The 20,450-nt window shown below is 42.3% G+C and overlaps 1 protein-coding gene across 4 annotated transcripts in view; it reads left to right on the top strand.

Annotated features, from left to right (window-relative positions):
* Window positions 1–20,450, top strand: part of DYNC1I1 (dynein cytoplasmic 1 intermediate chain 1) — a 368,960-nt gene that overhangs the window by 249,798 nt on the left and 98,712 nt on the right. The window lies entirely within an intron of this gene.

Genomic DNA, 20,450 nt, shown 5'->3' with positions numbered 1-20,450 from the left:
CTTTGGCTTATTCAGCTTTCTCCCTGAACTTGTTGTTGTTCAGTCACTAAGTCATGTTCGACCCTTCATGATCTCATGGACTGCAGCAGGCCAGGTCCCCCTGTCCTCCACTGTCACCTGGAGTTTGCTCAAACTCGTGTCCATTGAGTCAGTGATTCTGTCCAACCCCCTCATCCTCTGCCACCCACTTCTCCTGTTGTCTCAGTCTTTCCCAGCATCAGGGTCTTTTCTGATGAGTCGGCTCTGCATCAGTTGGCCAAAACGTTGGAGCTTCAGCCCCTGTCCTTCCAGTGAATATCTTTCTGAAGGAAAGTGCTCTTGGTCTACATTTCAGTGAAGTATTTTGCCATGTGTGTGGTTCATAATCTCAGTGGGGCTCTGTGTGAACGGTGAGGTCTTTGTTCTCTGCCACGAGAAGTATAACACTTACCCCAGGGCCCCAGAAAGCTCTGTTGCTAAAAGCCCAGCTCCTACTGTCCCCTTCCATATGTCTAAAATCAAAAGTGTCCCACCCTCTGATCCCACAGCAGGGCAGCTGGCAAATGATTCTTGGAAGAGAACTTCTATATGGGAATAGTATTCACTGAATGATGTCTATTATTGTGTACACTACCTGCAGCACAAATGAAAGCATTCAGCTATGTTAAAATTGCCACTAGAAGAATGTTCGTCCAAGAGCTCAAAGCCTTTCAGAAAATGCAGGACAAAGATGCTACAAAACTGGAGCCTGAAGGTTTGGAACAACAGCTGATGGGCTTCTAAGGGCTTGCCTCTTGAAAGAGGCGCAGCATTTCACTCCCCCAGAAGGGAACACATTTTGAGTATTTTCTCAGTGTAAAAATTAGAATTGCAGCTCTTAAGGTCTGGAAAGAGCTCCACAATCAAAGCAAATGTGCTCCTTTAGCCACAAAGTATACACACGTACAAGAATGTGAGGGAGCGTGGTCAGGTACTGTGAGCAGAGTTTTTGTGGACTCATGGAGATTTCCATAATTAATTTACTTTTAGCAGCAGAGACATTGTATTAGCCGAACTTAACTACTGATCCAGAGTTCTACATCCACACCCACTTAATATTTGTAACCAGGGATTGTATTTCATTTCATCGTCTAATCATTTTTTTTAAAAATAAATGCAAAGGCAAATCCCACCTAAGTCCAATTACCATTCTAAGATAGACTAACCATGTTCTGCTGTGTTGTGCGGGGAAAGGATTGTTTTTTGCTTTTCATTTTGTTTTTTGGGTGTTTGTTTCTCATATGAAAGTTGCTCAGTCATGTCTGACTCTTTGAGACCCCGTGGACTGTAGCCCACCAGGCTCCTCTGTCCATGGGATCCTCCAGGTGAGAATACTGGAGTGGGTTGCCAGTTCCTTCTCCAGGGCGTCTTCTTGACCCAGGTATCTAACCCAGGTCTCTTGCATTGCGGATAGATTCTTCATCTGAGCCACCAAGGAAGCTCTTTATTTCTCATATGAATTAATATTTTTTCCATAGGACCTATTCATATATAGAACTGTAGAACCTCAGGGTTTGAAGAAACCTTCATGGTTTTCCAGATGGGCTCCCTTTTCGATGCCTGAATTCTCTTGAATGGTTCCCTTTTCCCCTGCCCAGTCATCGTCTTGCCGTGTCAAACATAGCTCATGCTCCTGTCCGGGGCAAACCACCCCCTCTCTGGCCAGTTCTGCAGCAGAATAATATTCCATCCTAAAGGACTGCTCATCACAGACAGCATCACCTTGGAATGTCAAAGGGAGCAAGCCCCAGAGTAGGGCAGCACCTTTGGGTTGCTTTGGGAGTAGGAAGGTACGATGCTGTCTGCCCTCCCCCACCCCTCTCATGTGTCTTTCCATCTTCATCCTCACCTGCTTCCTTTCACATCATGTCGTCAAAGGCATTGACGACATGTGTCAACCCACTGTCACTGAAACTCTTGAAAAGACTTCCCTTGGAGGAAGGTGCTTAGGGAGGTGCTACCTGTTCCCCGCCAACCTGCTTGTACCTACGCTCTGCACCCCTGCTCCTGCTAAGCCACACTTTTGAGCGATGCCCTCTGCCTGTTTCCTGGCATTTTCTTTAATGTCCTTGGTCACATTGTGAGATGAGGACTTGCTAAATTTCAGAACTGGGTTTCGCCTGACTTTCCACTTTAAGTAATGAAAGTTGCAGAGGCAGGCTGAACACAAAACTCCTGCCTTTGGACCATTACAGTGTGTTCTCCTCTTTGTATGAGGGACCTTTGAGCCAAGTTCTATGAAACATCACCAACTTGGGGAAGGAGGAATCTTCATATATATATGTGTGTGTGTGTGTGTGTCAGGTCCTCTGATATAATATCTGCTGATATGGGGCATTGTTAGTCTTGGTGTTAATGTATTTTCATTTCTGTATGTGATAGCCTGAACTAGTAAACAAACATCGGGGGCCTGACTTCTTTGATGAAGAGTGAAGAAGTTTCTGTTGTTTGTGTATGATGGTTTATACATGGACATTTATGAAATCCTTGAGGGACTTAGAAACTATTCCCCCACACTATTCATTTATTAGCAAGGATTATTTTCACTGAATAAAGGGAAACCAGTCAGCCTTTATTAGTCTGTAATAATATCACAGCTAGCTAGGTAGGTCTCGTGTTCTAGGAATAATGTCAAAATAAATGGGAAAGGAGTCCCTTGACCTTTGCAGACCCATATTATTTCAAAACCAAGTTAACAGTATTTCCCTCAAAACGCTTATGGATAAGTTGTCCACATCATGGAAACTCCTCCAGAGAGACCCAAGACTATTGAATCCTTCCTATCAGTGGAATGAATTCAACCCATAAATACTTTATATCACTGCTGTCACCTTCAAAACTCCTCTAAAGCAAGGAAGGATATAAATGAACAAATAAATCATATATTGCTATTCTGTGTAGTTCCCCCTGAAACCCATGAAAGTAAAAAGTGAAAGTGAAGTCGCTCAGTCATGTCTGACTTCGGGACCCCATGGACTGCAGCCTACCAGGCTCTTCCATCCATGGGATTTTCCAGGCAAGAGTACTGGAGTGGGTTGCCATTGCCTTCTCTGATAGGTGTGACTAGTTCATATCAATAATGTTTGGGAGCATAATTCTGAGACAGCAGAGAGCTTCAAACTACAGTACATTGGGAAGAATGAAAGTGCAGAAATAGGGCAACTCTTTGTATATTTATCTATAGAATAAATTTGCCACACCCCTTGATTGATGGCAGGTCAGCTGTTAAGCATCTTACCAGCATATTTTTTTTAAAAGACCAGTGGATTTTTGCCTAGTTCACTTGCATCAAAGTAGGAAAGATGATGCCTTGGAAAATAGGCAGTGTCAGTTAAAACAGTTTGGTATAAAAGCTCAGTAAGACCTGTATTTGAATTTTTTATTCCCAAAGCCTGATTACTTGGAGCCTGAATTGTGTTCCCTCTCTCTCTCTGGCAGTGAGCCTGAGGGGCCATGATCCATCTCACTAGTTGATCTGGGTCAGTGATCACCTGTGTTCCAACAGTGAAGTCAGACCAAGAGGACAGGCAGCTTGCTGGGCTGCTCAGATTCATATCCACTCCAGCCGCTCTATTTATTATTCCACTAGGGAATGCTTTGCCCTTGAAGGCTGATCCGATGAGGGTGGGATGACAGGCAGCAGGTATGCCATGAACAACAAACCCATATTCTTAACATATGTTTAATTTGAGTAACTCTCCTCCTTTAAAATACCTCTTGATTTTAAATCCACATCCTGATTTGCCCACTCTTGTTACCATTTTCTGCTGCATGTTCTGAATTAATCCTTTGAGGTGGTCATTCCCCGGAAAGAAAAAAGGAAAATGAGAACAGAGATGCAAACTTGGGAATGTGAATGAAAGAGAATGGGAGAAGGCAGAGGGAAGGGGATCATTAAGTAGAATCTGTTTTCATGAGCTAGGCTTTCTTTGAGCTGTAGAAAGCAGGGGATGCAGAGGAAGAAGAGAAATACAAGGAAAGGCACTCGAAAGGTTATCCATTAATATTCCTACTGAAGAATGGAAATCTTTTTTTTTTTTTTTTGCAGTGGAGCTCAGTTTACAAAGATTATTTTCATTCTCCATCGTACTTCATCTCAAAGAATTGATATAATCTAAGAAGTGGTTAAAATTATTAAAATAGTTTCCATAGCAGAAAATTAAATGATTTTACTAACTGTCAAAGTCAGTGTTTAAACTGAGATAATTTGAATTTTATTTTATATAGTGATCATGTCACTGGGATGTCTAAACATTCTTTGTAAAAGTAGTAATCCCTGATTCTGATTTTTCATCAACAGAAAACTGAATAAAGGTTAGAAATATTAGCCAGCAGTGGCTGTTATTTGTAAAATCTACAGAGAAAGCTGGTTTTTATTGAGGAATTCTGAGTTAAAATACATTCCTCACCTGGGAATTATTAACCCTTTAAGAAGCCTTTCTACTTTTTTCTCAGGTCTGTTTTCCGCTCAGAGGAACATGAAACTTACATACTCGATTTAGAATATTTTAAAGTGCAATGACAATATTTTATGCTATTAAATATATTATAAAGTGTCAGTATGTTACATTGCTTGATGTTACCAAATTCGTTTTCCCTATTTCTGTGTTTTAATTCATCTATCTACCTATCTTATCGAATCCAGGTTTTCCTAGGCCACACCAGACTGCTTATATGAGGTCTTGTTTACAGTATAAACTATATTCCTATAATTCTTATCCCATCTGTGATTTAAGATTTCTTGAGTTCTTCAGAGTCTCCCATTTTTTTCCTGGAAGCTTCTAGAGGAGGTTGCAAGCCTGTGTATAAATAAGGTTGCAAGGACTGCCTGTGACACCTCAGGCAGCTTGCTGGAACTCCAGCGCTGAGGTCCCACTGCCTTCCCCTACACCCTGACCCCATCAGACCCCTCAGGGACGTCCTCACACTCTCCAAAGTGAGCTTAACAACCACGTGCAGGTTCATGGCTGCAGCTGAGCTCCAGAGCCCCGAAGAGCCCAGTGACTTCTAGAACCAAAGCCAATCAGGTCAGGGCATGTTCCAGGAAGAAGGAGACGGACTGATTATCTCCCCAAAGTGTGTATTCTTTGTGTCAAAGAACCCTAAATAAGGTAAGCTTGTACCGCATGGAGTCTCCAGACCTCCTTATGCATAGTCTTTGCGCTTTGCCAGTGACACCTTAATGCCAGGTAGCTCTGGTGGACCCGTCCTGTTAATCTGCTATTCGTGGCATAGCTACCTAAATGGTGAACGCTGCTTAGGTTCAAACCTGACTACCTGCTTGATTTGCTTTCGAGTTTGAAATGCAGTCATGTTTACTTCAGTGCTGGGGCAGTCTGCATTTTTATCCAGAACAATTCAGTAGACACTTAGCACACCTAGCGCCACGTTCAGTGCCAAGGCCACAAGGGTAAGTATGGTCTGTGCCCTGCCTGTGAGGAGATGATTGCTCTTCTCCTGGGTCACCAGCAAGAAGGTGTGATCTGAGGTCTTCACAATCTACAGAACTGAAATAATTAGTGTCTGCTTTACCCAGAACACCACCCCCCACCCCAACCCCCAATGCTGTCACCCGACTTAAGGCTTAGTGTGAAAGGTTGCAAGTGGAGCGGTGCTAGGGATGGTTAGGTTAGTTTGTGGAAAAGGCCTCTGGAAATCTGAGCTGGCTCGCCCGAGGAGGGAGGCGACCTCACATGAAGAATACCTACCTCCTACCTCAGGATCCTGCAAATGGTTTGGGGATGGTTGGTGAACCACAGGTATTCCTAAGGCTGGTTCCTATTAGACGGGCAAAGCTAGAAGCCTCGCTTTTCCTCATCCTTGCTGAGGAATGAAACCAATAAAGTCAGTTACTATTTAGACAAGTGAGTGAGGGCTGTTCTTTTGGGAGAGAATGTTCCTGGGGAGGGATTGACCAATAGAGGCCACTGAAGGGCTTTTGGGGGGCTGGGGAGGACACAGCTAGAGAGGAGTGCAAGTCATGCACAATCAGTGGTAACTCTGTTAACATCATTAAGCTAGGTCTACCTAAATCAAAATCACAAGGAAAACCTTGCCTTTGCATATATATGTATTTTGCATATAAGCATGTATTTTGCAAGTATATGTATTTTGCATACATATATATGTATATCAATTCCACAAATTAAACATGCAGTTCAAAATCTGGAACAATGACTCTCTACACAGGACTGAATTCTATAGAAGAAAAATTTCTAAGCAAAGTTTGTATTGCCAGATGCTTGGCATCCTGTAGTGAAAACATTTTGAATGTGTTTTAAAATAGTCTTCCAGATGTGTGACAACTTGTAGCTAGCTATATAGCCATTGTGTGCATTTTGGAAGAAGGGATGTGTGTGTGTGCAAAACTGAGGTAGTTTATTCAAATTATACAGGAAAATGAAACTCTTTTATTGCCTTCTTGATCTGATTGCCTTGAAAAAAAGTAGTTTGATTTTTTTACTTGGAACTTTCTGACCAATTTTCTTCAACTCTGCAGTTGACTTGGCTAATATAGATGCAGACAGAACCTTCCACAGTACCTTGTATATACCATGTGAAAGGCATTATTGCTACCAAGCTGTAACACTTTCTGACTCTTGTTCAGTCACTGAGTTGTGTTCAACTCTTTGTGACCCTATGAACTGCAGCACATCAGGCTTCCCTGTCCTTCACCATCTTCCAGAGCTTGCTCAAACTCATGTTCATTGAGTTGGGGATGCCATCCAACCATCTCGTCCTCTGTTGTCCCCTTCTTCTCCTGCCTTCAATCTTTCTCTGCATCAGGGTCTTTTCTAATGAGTCAGCTCTTCGCATCAGGTATCCAAAGTATTGGAGCTACAGCTTCAGCATCAGTCCTTTCAATTAATATTCAGGATTGATTTCCATTAGGACTGACTGATTTGATCTCCTTGCAGTCCAAGGGACTCTCAAGAGTCTTCTCCAACACCACAGTTCAAAAGTATCAATTCTTTGGTATTCAGCCTCCTTTATGATCCAACTCTCACATCCATATGTAACTACTGGAAACACCGTAGTTTTGACTACAGGGACCTTTGTTGGCAGAGTAATGTCCTTGCTTTTTAATAGGCTTTCTAGGTTTATCATAGCTCTTCTTCCAAGGAGAAAGTGTCTTTTAATCTCATGGCTGCAGTCACCGTCTGCAGTCACTGTCTGCAGTGATTTTGGAAACCAAGAAAATAAAGTCTGTGATTGTTTCCATTCTTTTCCCGTCTATTTGCCATGAAGTGATGGGACTGGATGCCATGATCTTAGTTTTTTAAATGTTGAGTTTAAAGCCAACTTTTTCACTCTCCTCTTTCACCTCCATCAAGAGGCTCTAGTTTCGCTTTGCTTTCTGCTATAAGGGTAGGGTCATCTGCACATCCAAGGTTATTGATGTTTCTCCCAGCAGTCTTGACTCCAGCTTGTGCTTCATCCAGCCCGGCATTCTGCGTGATGCACACTGCTGCTCCTGCTGCTGCTCTGCTTATAAGTTAAATGAGCAGCGTGTCAGTATACAGCCTTGATGTACTCCTTTTCCAATTTGAAACCAGTCCATTTTTCCATGTCTTGTTGTAACTGTTTCTTCTTAACCTGCATACAAGTTTCACAGGAGGCAGGTCAGGTGGTCTGGTATTCCCATCTCTCTCAGAATTTTCCACAGTTTATTGTGATCCACACAGTCAAAGGCTTTAGCATAGTCAATGAAGCAGAAATAGATGTTTTTCTGGAACTCTCTTGCTTTTTTGATGAACCAGTGGATGTTGGCAATTTGACCCCTGGTTCCTATGCCTCTTCTAAAACCAGCTTGAACATCTGGAAGTTCATGGTTCATGTACTGCTGAAGCCTGGCTTGGAGAATTTTGAGCATTACTTTGCTAGCATGTGAGGTGAGTGCAGTTGTGCAGTAGTTTGAACATTCTTTGGCATTGCCCTTCTTTGGGATTGGAATGAAAACTGACCTTTTCCAGTCATGTGGCCACTGCTGAGTTTTCCATATTTGCTGGTATATTGAGTGTAGCACTTTAACAGCATCATCTTTTAGGATTTGAAATAACTCATCTGAAATTCCATCACCTCCACTAGCTTTGTTCGTAGTGGTGCTTTCTAAGGCCCACTTGACTTCACATTCCAGGATGTCTGGCTCTAGGTGAGTGATCACACCATCATGATTTTCTGGGTCGTGAAGATCTTTTTTGTACAGTTCTTCTGTGTATTCCTTCCACCTCTTCTTAATATCTTCTGCTTCTGTTAGGTCCATACCATTTCTGTCCTTTATTGTGCCCATCTTTGCATGAAATGTTCCCTTGGTATCTCTAATTTTCTTGAAGAGATCTCTAATCTTCTCCGTTCTATTGTTTTTCTCCATTTCTTTGCATTGATAGCTGAGGAAGGCCTTCTTATCTCTTCTTTCTATTCTTTGGAACTCTTCATTCAGATGGGTATATCTTTCCTTTTCTCCTTTGCCTTTCACTTCTCTTCTTTTCTCAGCTAATTGTAAGGCCTCCTCAGATAACCGTTTTTGCTTTTCATTTTCTTGGGGATAGTTTTGGTCACCACCTCCTGTACAGTGTTACAAATCTCCATCCATATTTTTTCAGGTACTCTGTCTATCAGATCTAATCCCTTGAATTTATTTGTCACTTCCACTGTATAATTGCAAGGGATTTGATTTAGGTCCTACCTGAATTGTCTAGTGGTTTTCCCTACTTTCTTCAACTTAAGCCTAAATTTGGCAGGGAGCTCATGATGTGAGTCATAGTCAGCTCCCAGTCTTGCTTTGCTGACTGTGTAGAGCTTCTCTATCTTTGGTTGCAAAGAATATAATCAGTCTGATTTCAGTATTGACCATCTGGTGATGTCCATGTGTAGAGTTATCTCTTGTGTTGTTGGAAGGGGATGTTTGCTATGACCAGTGCATTCTCTTGGCAAAACTGCTAGCCTTTGCCCTGCTTCATTTTATTCTCCAAGGCCAAACTTACCTGTTAATCCCAGTATCTCTTGACTTCCTACTTTTGCATTCCCATCTACTATGATGAAAAGGACATCTTTTTTGGGTATTAGTTCTAGATCTTGTAGGTCTTCATAGAACTGTTCAGCTTCAGCTTCTTCAGCGTTACCGGTTGGGGCATAGACTTGGATTACTGTGATACTGAATGGTTTGCCTTGGAAACTAACAGAGATCATTCTGTCATTTTTGCACCCAAGTACTGCATTTTGGCGGAGAAGGCAATGGCACCCCACTCCAGTACTCTTGCCTGGAAAATCCCACGGATGGTGGAGCCTGGTCGGCTGCAGTCCTTGGAGTTGCTAAGAGTCGGACACGACTAAGCGACTTCATTTTCACTTCCATGCATTGGAGAAGGAAGTGGCAACCCACTCCAGTGCTGTTGCCTGGAGAATCCCAGGGACTGGGGCCTGGTGGACTGCCATCTCTGGGGTCGCACAGAGTCGGACATGACTGAAGTGACTTAGTAGCAGCAGCAACTGCATTTTGGACTCTTTTGTTGACTGTGAGGGCTTTCTCCATTTCTTCTAAGGGATTCTTGCCCGCAGTAGTAGATAAAATGGTCATCTGAATTAAATTCGCCTATTCCAGTCCATTTTAGTTCACTGATTCCTAAAATGTCAATGTTCACTCTTGCCATCTCCTGTTTGACTGCTTCAATTTACCTTGATTCATGGACGTAACATCCCAGGTTTCTATGCAATATTGTTCTTTACGACATTGGACTTTACTTTTATCATGAGACACGTCCACAACCGGGCATTGTTTCCACTTTGGCTCAGCCACTTTATTCCTTCTGGGACTTTTTCTCCACCCTTCTCCAGTAGCATATTGGGCACCTACTGACCTGGGGAGCTCATCTTTCAGTGTCGTATCTTTTTGCCTTTTCATTCTGTTCATTGGAATTCTCAAGGCAAGAATGCTGAAGTGGTTTGCCTTTCCTTCTCCAGTGGGCCATGTTTTGTCAGAACTCTCCACCTTACCCATCTGTCCTACACAGCATGGCTCATCGTTCCATTGAGTTAGACAAGGCTGTGATCCATGTGATCAATTTGGTTAGTTTTCTGTGATTGTGGTTTTCATTTTGTCTGGCCTCTCTGATGGATGAGGATAAGAGGCTTGTGGAAGTTTCCTAACGAGAGGGACTGGCTGTAGGGAAAACTGGGCCTTGCTCTGGTGGGCATGGCCATGATGAGTAAATCTTTAATCCAGTTTTCTCCTGATGGGGGATACTGTGTTCCCTCCCTCCCCTCCTATGGTGGGGATAATGGTGGTCATGGGAGCATCCTTCAAAAGGACCTATGCCAGCACGCTGGGCTCCCAGGACTGTTGTAGTCAGTGCCCCTGACCCTGCAGTAGGCCACTGTCAACCCACGCCTCCACCAGTGACTCCTGGACACACAGGCAAGTCTGGGTCGGTCTGTTATGGGATCACTGCTCCTTTCTCCTGGGTCCTGGTGTGCACAAGGTTTTCTTGTGCCCTCTAAGAGTCTGTTTCCCCAGTCCTGTGGAAGCTCTGTAATCAGATCCCACTGGCCTTCAAAATCAAATTCCCTGGGGTTTCTCAGTCCCTTTGCTGGATCCCCAGGTTTGAAAGTTGCTGTGGATCCTAGAACTTTTACAGAAGTGCAAGAACTTCTTTGGTGTAATTGCTCTGCAGTCTGTGGGTCATCTGCTCAGCAGCTCTGTAGTGGGGCTGATGGCAACCCCCTCCAGAAGGACTTCTGCTGCATGCCACGCCTCCCAGGTCTGCTGCAGCCAGAGCCCCTGTCACTGTGGCAGACCACCGCTGACCCGTGCCTCCGCAGTAGACGCTGAAACCCTCAGAGGCCCACCGCTGACCCGTGCCTCCGCAGTAGATGCTGAAACACTCAGAGGCGAGTCTGGCTTAGTCTCTTGAGGGGTGGCTGCTCCTTTCCCGTGGACCTGGTGCACACAAGATTTCTGACTCCAGAAACAGCTGTTTAGAAATTCAACTTTATTTTGTGCTTGTCTTCTTCATAATAAATATATGTTTACCTATATACACACACATATATAAATTTTCCTAGTTTCTTTGCATTTTAAAACTCATGTTTAAGAATATGGAGTTAAGAAGGAAAAGAAAATACAGTAGAGATTGGTTTCCTTTGAACTAGATTTTCCTGCAGAAATTCACATTCTTCAGTGAGAGCTGTGTGCTGTGTTAAACCTATCTCAGGAGATCTAGATGTACAAACACACATGCTTGCTCAGTTGCTCAGTCGTGTCTAACTCTCTGTGGCCCCACGGGCTGTGGCTCCTCTGTCCATGGGATTCTCCAGGCAAGATTACTGAAGTGGACCGCCATTTCCTACTCCAGGGAATCTTCCCCACCCAGGGACCAAACCCACATCTCTTATGTCTTCTGCGTTGGCAGGCAGATTCTTTACCACTGTGTCACCTGGGAAGCCCCATGCAAACAGCAAGTGCTAAATATTTAATGACCTACTGAAACTGCAGGAGAAATTGCTCAAGAGAATTTGCGTCTTGTGAGTCTTGCACAATTATTTCCTCTGGGCCAGAGAAGGACATTTTGTTTGTACTTAAGATAACCCATAAGTAAATCTGTGGACTTCATCTTTCATATAGTTTGATATCTTTTCCATGTTTAAAAGAAGAGAATGCATGGGTATCAGATTCTGAAGTGCAGTTTCACATGTCAACCTAGTTCTCAATACTTATCTATCAACATACTTATGAACAATATTTTATTTCCAATTATTCTCAATTACTCTGTAATACCAGTTATATATAATCCATGGATAGAACTGGGTATTGGGAGATACTGAGTTGTCATCCCTTTATTAATGCTGCAATTAAGTAAAAAATGACAGGGTTTCTGTAATTGTTTTGACTAAGAACTAGTAGAAGTTTGTCCAAGTGATATAGATGAACAAGTATAAAATATCAATTGCTTCAAAACAACAGAAAAACTTCAAAATGAAAATTTGTAATTGTCCATTATGAAGTTCCTATAGATTACCTGCCAAAATCACCATGAAACTTTACCTGCATTGGTGGGAGGAGGGTTAGGTGACACTTGGGGGTAGATTATTATCATATTTTATAATGCCATGGGGACAAATTTGAAAAAGTTTTGACAGCTGGTATCTGAATCTTGATGTGATGTTTGGTAACACCTCTAATGTGAGACCAGCTCTTTGATCATGACTTAGATTTGAAGGATTCATTTTGGAGGGAAAAGATATGTAACATCCTCAGGGTGTTGTTAATAACAGAGCTTGAGTTTTTCCTAGTAGAATTCCAGTATGCTGTGTGCATCTTTATTCCTGCCTGAAGATCACCACCTCTTCTTTTTGTTGGCTGATCTGTCTGAAATGGTAATTGGGGAAAGGAGTTTAGTATGAAATGGGATGCAGGGGAAGTAAAAAGTCTCTATCTTTGTCTCTGTACGACAGTGAGCAGTTCATTTAATTTGGTTGGGAAAAATCTGTCGCAGAAGATTGTATTCTGTCTACTAGGTGAAAGAGATTAAGATTGAACCAGAGTGCATTTTTAAAGCCAAAACAGGGTGAAGTGCACTTGAACTTGAATGAGTATGAAAGTTGTGTGTCTAGGAGGGATCAGAAATGTCCAGTGTATCTGTGACTATGACTTTGGCTACTGACAAGCCATGGAAATAAGTTAACCTTATAAATAATGTAAAATGGTCACTTACCATTTTCTCAAAATATTTATAAGTTGATCAACTATTTATTGAACACTGTGGTAGGCAAAATAATGCCCATCTACTAATACCAGGAAACTCAGTGTCTTACTTCACATGGCAAAAGAGACTCTGCAGATGTTCTAAATGAAGGATCTTGAGAAGGGGAGATTATCCTGGATTATCTGGATGTGCCCAGTGTAATCACAGAGGTCCTTGTAAATGAAAGAGGGAGGCAGGAGAGTCAGACTTAGAAGGAAATGTGATGATGGAAGCAGAATCAAAGTGATGAGACGTGAGCAAGACTCAACCAGCCATTGCTGCTTTGAAGATGCAAGGTGGCCATGAGCCAAAGAATGAGAAGCTGGAAAGATGGCAAAGAAATGGATTCTCCCCTCGAGCCTCTAGAAAGGAATGCACCTCTGCCCTCCCCATCAGTTTTAGTCCTAACCTCCAGAACTCTCAGGTAATGAATGTGTATTGTTCTAAGATGCTCCACGTAGGGTAATTTGTTACAGCAGCAATGAGACACAAATACAGGGACCTCCTAGGCCTCAGAAGTGTCTTAGGCACAAAGCACAACATACAGAAGAGAGAAGCTCAAGCCCTGTGAGTGAGGCTCACAGGTCCAACGTGACCATTTTATTTTCCCTGTGAAAAAGTGAAGCCTGGTAGAATTGACATGATTTTCTCAGAAAACCGTTCTCAATTACCAGTCCATGGATCTTTACATAGCAACACCTGTATCCTATGACTAGAAGAAACCAATCCCATCCTGCTTCTCCCACCCGAGTTTCCCCAAAGGCTCCTGTCCTCTGACCAGCACAACCCATTTAACCCCAGTCTGACCTTTTATTTGTGAAGGACCTTCTCTAGACGGTCAGCTCTGATTTTGCATCCTGAAGAGCTGAGAGGATCTAAGTCATGAAATGGAAAGAAGGTGATCTATTCTCTAGGGCAATGGTTGTTGACCTAAATGAGGAAACTACATCCCAAAGGAGTTGAGTAACACGACTAACAATCACAGACTCAGCCAGAACTTGAGTTTCCTGACCCCCTTTTCAGTCTCGGCCCATTTTCCTTACAGATCAGACTGTAGAGTGCCTTGATCCTGCTGGTTTTTTAGAATCTGAATCTAGTCTATTTCACTAACCTCCTTCCTGGCCCACAGTGTGGATTACGGAAGGAGACTAAGGTGGAAAGAAACCCTTTAGAAGTGAGGGGAGCTATGTTAGCTCTCTTGCTATAGGATTTGGCGGGTCTCACTGTTGGTGTCATGTTTAAGTGTGGGACTTGATTTAATAGAGACGGCCAACAACTGTGGATCTAATCAAATGGGGCCAGAAGCACATAACTTCCAGCGTAAGAAGCGTTCTCAAGTTTTGGAGTGGTGCGACATGGATAAGGCAAGAAGCATTCAAAGGGAGCCGGAAAATCAGGCTTAGAAATCTTGTTTTTCAGGTCTGTTATAGTCACTTTGTGAAGTACTGCAGACAATTCATTATAATTTATCACACTGATACTCTTAGATTGGATGAAGCCCAAATACAACTGAGTTCGATGCAGATTAAATTACTTCTTCCTTAAAAGGAGGGTGGTCTCACCAGGGCAGGATGGAGTTCATTAGCAGCCCGAGAAGCTTTCCTTAACTCTTCATTATCTGGTTTCATATTGTTCCTGCTTCCCCAGGACCATAGGGCACTTCTCCTTTGTCAGCTCTTAGAAAAGTACGCTGGGTACCTTGTGATCTCTGAGCCACCAACTCCTAAGGTAAAATACTCACCGTCACAAGTCCGTAAGCAAAAGTCAGATTGCCATGAGAACTGCTCCTATTCATTACATAAAATCATTTGTTTTCCTTTTTAGGGAAAAGGAGAGAAAAATATTGTCCTTGTGTGTGAGGTTGTTTTTTTTTTTGTCCCTGTGTATTTTTATTTACACACTCCATTGTGATAATTGACTGATGTACACATTGAGTGTACTATGACATTCGTGTTCGAGAAGTATGGTCACATTTCTTTTAGCTAGCCAGCACTGTCACCCATAGAATTGAGTGAAGGGCAAGGTTCAGACAGAATTCTATTGACAGAAGGCTTTGAATGTGCCTCCTGATTCTTTTTCTAGAACTGAGAACTTCAAACTCCATGTAAACGGCCTTTAATTTGTGCATTCTAAGTCTTGTGAAATAGGGTTTTTGCCTGAGGGACAAAAAAGAAATCTCTGAAGTGCTATAAATTTAATCATTTGATCCCCAAGGAATTTTTATTCATACATTTTTGTTTGTCTCTGAGCTTGTTTATTATTTGCGCTTCTTTGAAAAACCAGCTCAGGTTGAACAGTTGGGAATTTGATACCCATTTATCCGTTAGTCTTCCAAGTATACATAAATGTTATGTTAAGAGGATTTATCTCCACTTAGAAATGGACTACCAGGACAGATTTGTCCCCTTCCACACTACTCACTCGCAGTCTTTGGGTCTCTAGTTAAACATCAAAGAATCTTCGGTGGAAAAAGCATTGGTATAGAATGTGGGGAATGGGTGAGACTTGGGATTGGATGACAATCACAGAAATTCAGTTTACCCTTGTCTCTTGCGTTGATCTTTTAGCAAGCACTTAAACTGAGGTTTTTTCCATCCTTTTCAGTACTTCAAAGTAGCAGTTTATCAGTAGAACCAGCAAGCTAGACACAGTCCTGAGAGGTCATCTGGTTCATCTCCGTGCCTTAGGCACAGGTATACCTAAGTAATTCCAGGCAGATAAAAAGAGACAGAGAAGCTTCTTGGCTGTAGAACCTCACTTCCCATTTGCTCCCCTGAGATCTATACTCACCATCTAGTTTTAATGTGAGAAAGCACCTCTTCCTGCCAAACTCTTTTACTTTCTTGCTGAATTTAGAATAATCCTACTGATTTCATGCACCATCACCGTTGGCAAAAAAAGCACCGCAGTAACTCAAAAAACTCATGTCAAAAGCCTGCACGGAGTGGAACACTTTAGGTTTTTATTTTTCTTTTCTTTAATAGTCCCCCTATAATTTCTAGCCTAAGTGGCTTGGTAATGATCTAATGTGGGAGGTCCCCTGACTCTTTGGGTGGAGTCCCCAAATACAGGTTTATTTTATCAGCAGGGGGTTGTCAGGTGACACGTGGAGACTGCATTTTCTTCCTCATTTTTGGACCTCCTCTGGCACAAAATCTGAACCCTACAAATTCAGAAAGAAATGGCCCACAAAGCACGACATAGATTTATCATGCAATTGTTTTTACACCTTCTTGCCAATACAGTCCTTAGAGGAGGAAATAGCAACCCACTCCAGTATTCTCACCTGATACATCCCATGGACGGAGGAGCCTGGTGGGCTGCAGTCCATGGGGTCACAAAGAGGTGGACACGACTGAGCACGCATGTACCTCCCATGTGTGCACACACATTTCTCTCGTTACTCAGCCAGTACAATAGTTCTGACTCTGGTTGGCCTATTTATTGTTTGTTTGTTTGGGGAAAAAAGCCTGCTAAATGAATTCTGTTGAATTTTATTGCTGAAAGCCACTATTGTCTTTTTTATGTAGCCGAGGAAGAATTCATAGACCAAGAAGCTCTTTTTACAAATTTTTTGCATGACTTACACTATCAAGGAGGGAGCAGGGGGCAAGGAGTGGTGGGGGTTGGGGGAGCCTCCCATTTGCCTGAATGCTGTTTGCCCCCTTTGAAAGGATTTAGTACTTTTCTAATAGAAAATAAATTTAATTTGTGGCTACACTCTTAAGTAAGATGGCTTGATGGTAAAAAGTGGAGCAGCCCCAGCCCTGGATTTAGAGGAGTCGTGTGGCTGAATCCCTTAGCCTCACTTTCATGTGGTTGGATGAACCATTCTCAGAAACCCCAAGCATTTTTGGAGATGCTAAACTGGAGACATTCACAATTCTTCCCTCCCTTTTTGCAATTAATCCTTCATGTTTTAACAAGCACTGAAGCTAATGCTGCCTACACTCCTTTCCTGTCAAATTGGAACTCGTTTTCTTCTCTCTCGAATAATCTGTTCTCTCTAGTTCATACTCATATAAATCAAAGGGGTAGATGTCAACACATGCCATATCCAAATATCAATTTCCTTTTTTTAATTAGGCAGGATTTAGACATTTGATTTGAAGAAAGCTCCTGCTTTTTAACTTATAAAACAACCCATATATTCACCTCTTCCTATTTTCTTTTGTCCCTTTTATAAAGCAAAATTGTGCTTTTAGCCTACACCACACCCCTGTTCTAGTTTAGGCAGAACAACCTGGGTTTCATATTTCCCAAAAAGGAGACCCTAAATGGTTAGTAAATGATGGAAAGTCTAGACTGAAGAAGCTTCTTTGACCTGAACACGTTTCATTGAGCATTATTGTCAGAGATGATGGCCTATCCTCACCTTGCTTTATTTACGGGAAAGATTTGGAATAACCAAATTTATAAAAATTAAATGTGAGTGTGGGAGTGTTATAAACCCTTTCACCAAATGATCTCAAATTATCAAATTTTGTTGTTGTTGTTCAGATGTTTCCTAAGACCAAGAACATCTATGTCTAGGGCTAATTACAAGGAAAAAAAAATCAAAACCAAATTGATGGGCATGCTAGGGAAATGACTGCCAGTACTCCTCAAAAAAGTTAAGATTATAAAAAACAAGGGAGGTCTCACAGACTTAGAAAATGAACTTACAGTTGCTGAGGGGAAAGGACAGAGAGGAAGTTTGGTATAACACATGGAAGGAGCTCTGCTAAATGTTATGTGGCAGCCTAGACGGCTGTGGGATTTGGAGAAGAATGCTGCTGCTGCTGCTGCTGCTGCTAAGTCGCTTCAGTCGTGTCCGACTCTGTGCGACCCCAGAGACGGCAGCCCACCAGGCTCCCCGTCCCTGGGATTCTCCAGGCAACAACACTGGAGTGGGTTGCCATTTCCTTCTCCAATTCGCATGAAAGTGAAATTGAAGTCGCTCAGTTGTGTCTGACTCTTCTCGACCCCATGGGCTGCAGCCCACCAGGCTCCTCCGCCCATGGGATTTTCCAGGCAAGAGTACTGGAGTGGGGTGCCACTGCCTTCTCCGTTGGAGAAGAATAGATACATGTATATGTATGGCTGAGTCCCTTCACTGTTTACCTAAAACTATCGCAACGTTCTTAATCTGCTATGCTGCTGCTGCTGCTAAGTCGCTTCAGTTGTGTCTGACTCTGTGCGGACACAAAGTCGGCAGCCCACCAGGCTCCCCCGTCCCTGGGATTCTCCAGGCAAGAATACTGGAGTGGGTATACCTCAATACAAAATAAAAAGTTCAAAAAAACAAAAACAAGGGAAGTCTGAGAAACTGCCCTTTCCTAGAGACAGCTAAGGAGACATGTCTAAATGTAATGTGGTGTCCTAAATGGGACTCTGGAACAAGGAAAGGACATTGGGTAAAAATGAAAAACTTCTGGATAAAGGTTGGCCTTTAGTGAAGTGAAGTGAAGGTCGTTCAGTCGTGTCCGACTCTTTGCGACCCCATGGGTTGTCCCTGGAATTCTCCAGGCCAGAATACTAGAGTGGGTTGCCTTTCCCTTCTCCATGGAATCTTCCCAACCTGAGAATCGAACCCAGGTCTCCTGGCCTTCCGTAATATTGTTCAAATATTGGATCAAAGACCCTGATGCTGGGAAAGACTGAGGGCAGGAGGAGAATGGGATGACAGAGATGAGATGGTTCCATGGCATCATGACTCAAGGGACATGGGTTTGAACAAACTGAGGGAGATGGTGAAGGATGGGGAAGCCTGGCACGCTGCAGTCCATGGGGTCACAGAGACACGAGTGAGCGACTGAACACAACAAAGTGGTTCATTAGTTGTGACAAATGTACTCGTACTAATGTAGCGATAGGAAAGAGGTTAACATTAGGGGAAACAGCATGGAGGTGCATGGGAACTGTACCATCTTCAGAACTTTTCTGCAAATCTAAACCTACCATAAAACCTTTACTAAAAACTAAGAAGAGTAATTGTTGTGCCCATTTCCCTACAGAACTCTTCACTTGCTGCGAGGATTGACAAAGAAGCGAGAAACACTACCTTTTACAAAGTTCCTGTGGGAAACAAACTGCTTTTAAGAACAAGGAAGGAGAAATTTCCTAGTTGTTATGTGGTGTAACACATAGGTTGTACCTAGCTTGGCTCCTGGCACTAGGCAGGCTTCCAATGCCCCTGTGTGGTTCACAGTCTGCAGCAGTTACTTTCTACGAGCAGCTTTGTATTTTAAAGAGCTTGTTACCAAGACTGTCCATCTTACGGTTGGGGAACTGTCAGCTGGAACGTACGCACACACAAATTGTATGGATGGCGAGGCTCATGTTCACCTTGAATTTTTGGTACATTTCTTGGTTTAAAAAAAAATTCTTTTTTTATTGAAGTACAGTTAATTTACAATGTTTAAGTGCTACTTTACAGCAGAGTGACTTAGTTATACATATATGCTCTTTTTCATTATGGTTTGTCACGAGGTTCTGAATATAGTTCCCTGTGCCATACAAGAGGGCCTTGTTGCTTATCCATCCTAAATATAATAGTCTGCATACTATTAATCCCAAACTCCCAGTCCTTGCCTCTCCCAACCCTCTTGGCAACCTCTGTAAGTCTGCTTTCGTTTCATAGATACGTTCCTTTGTGTCGTATTTTAGATTCCACATATGAGTGCTATCATATGGTATTTGTCCTTCTTTATGTGACTTACTGTGATCGTCTCTAGGTCCATCCATGTCGCTGCAAATATCATTATTCTTTGAAGTGGCTAAGTGATATTCCGTTGCGTACGGATATAGATAGAGATATAGGTATCTATGTATGTGCATGCCACATTTTCTTTATCCATTCATCTGTCAATGGACATTTAGTTGTTTCTGGTTTTCCTATGGCAACTCTTATTTTTAGGTTTTTTGAGGAACTTCCATACTGTTCTCCATAATGGCTGTACCAGTTTACATCCCTACCAGCAGTGTAAGAGGGTTCCCTTTTCTCCTCACTCTCACCAGCATTTATTATTTGTGGACTTTTAATATGGTATGTATCTTGCAGTTTAAGTCTCTTTAAGAGACTCTTCAGTTATAGGTAAGGCTGAAATATACCGCAAAATTTCCACTAATCATTGTTTTTGAACTTCTTCCTTAACACAGGCCACCCTTTTATTTCTCTTTTTTCAATTTTTAAAATTTTTTATTAAGTGAAAGATTCTTTAAAATCTATAGTGTTTCGCGATTTTTAGAAGTTTCACACATGATTATATAGGATCCCATAATAACCCTCTTTTCTCCTACCTGTTACTACCCTCTCTCCATTGGTAACCATCTGTTTGTTCTCTGTACCTGAGAGTCTGCTTCTTTTTTGTTTTATTCACCAGTTTGTTGTATTTTTTAGATTTGACATGTAAGTGAGACAGTATCTGCCTTTCTCTGACTTACTTTCACTTAGCATAATCCTCATCTTTCATTTCTTTCATTTCTTTCATTTTACTCAAGATGATCCCAGTTCCTAATGAACTTCTCATTTAAACAATGTATGCATGTTTCATATTTCTTGAGTTCAGAAGAATTTTCCCCGGGTTCCTGCATCTGTGTCTCTGAGTAGGAAGTCTCTCTTGTTCATTAAAGCACTTGGAGGCACTCTCCCCTTTTCACAAGAGCTAATAACAGTTCACTTAATTATGTAGGGGGATGGACACTCATTTA

Source organism: Capra hircus, chromosome 4 (genome assembly GCF_001704415.2).
Source record: "Capra hircus breed San Clemente chromosome 4, ASM170441v1, whole genome shotgun sequence".
Lineage (NCBI taxonomy): Eukaryota > Metazoa > Chordata > Mammalia > Artiodactyla > Bovidae > Capra > Capra hircus.
The sequence above is the reverse complement of the archived record's forward strand: the minus strand, read 5'-3'. Positions and strand labels throughout refer to the sequence as shown.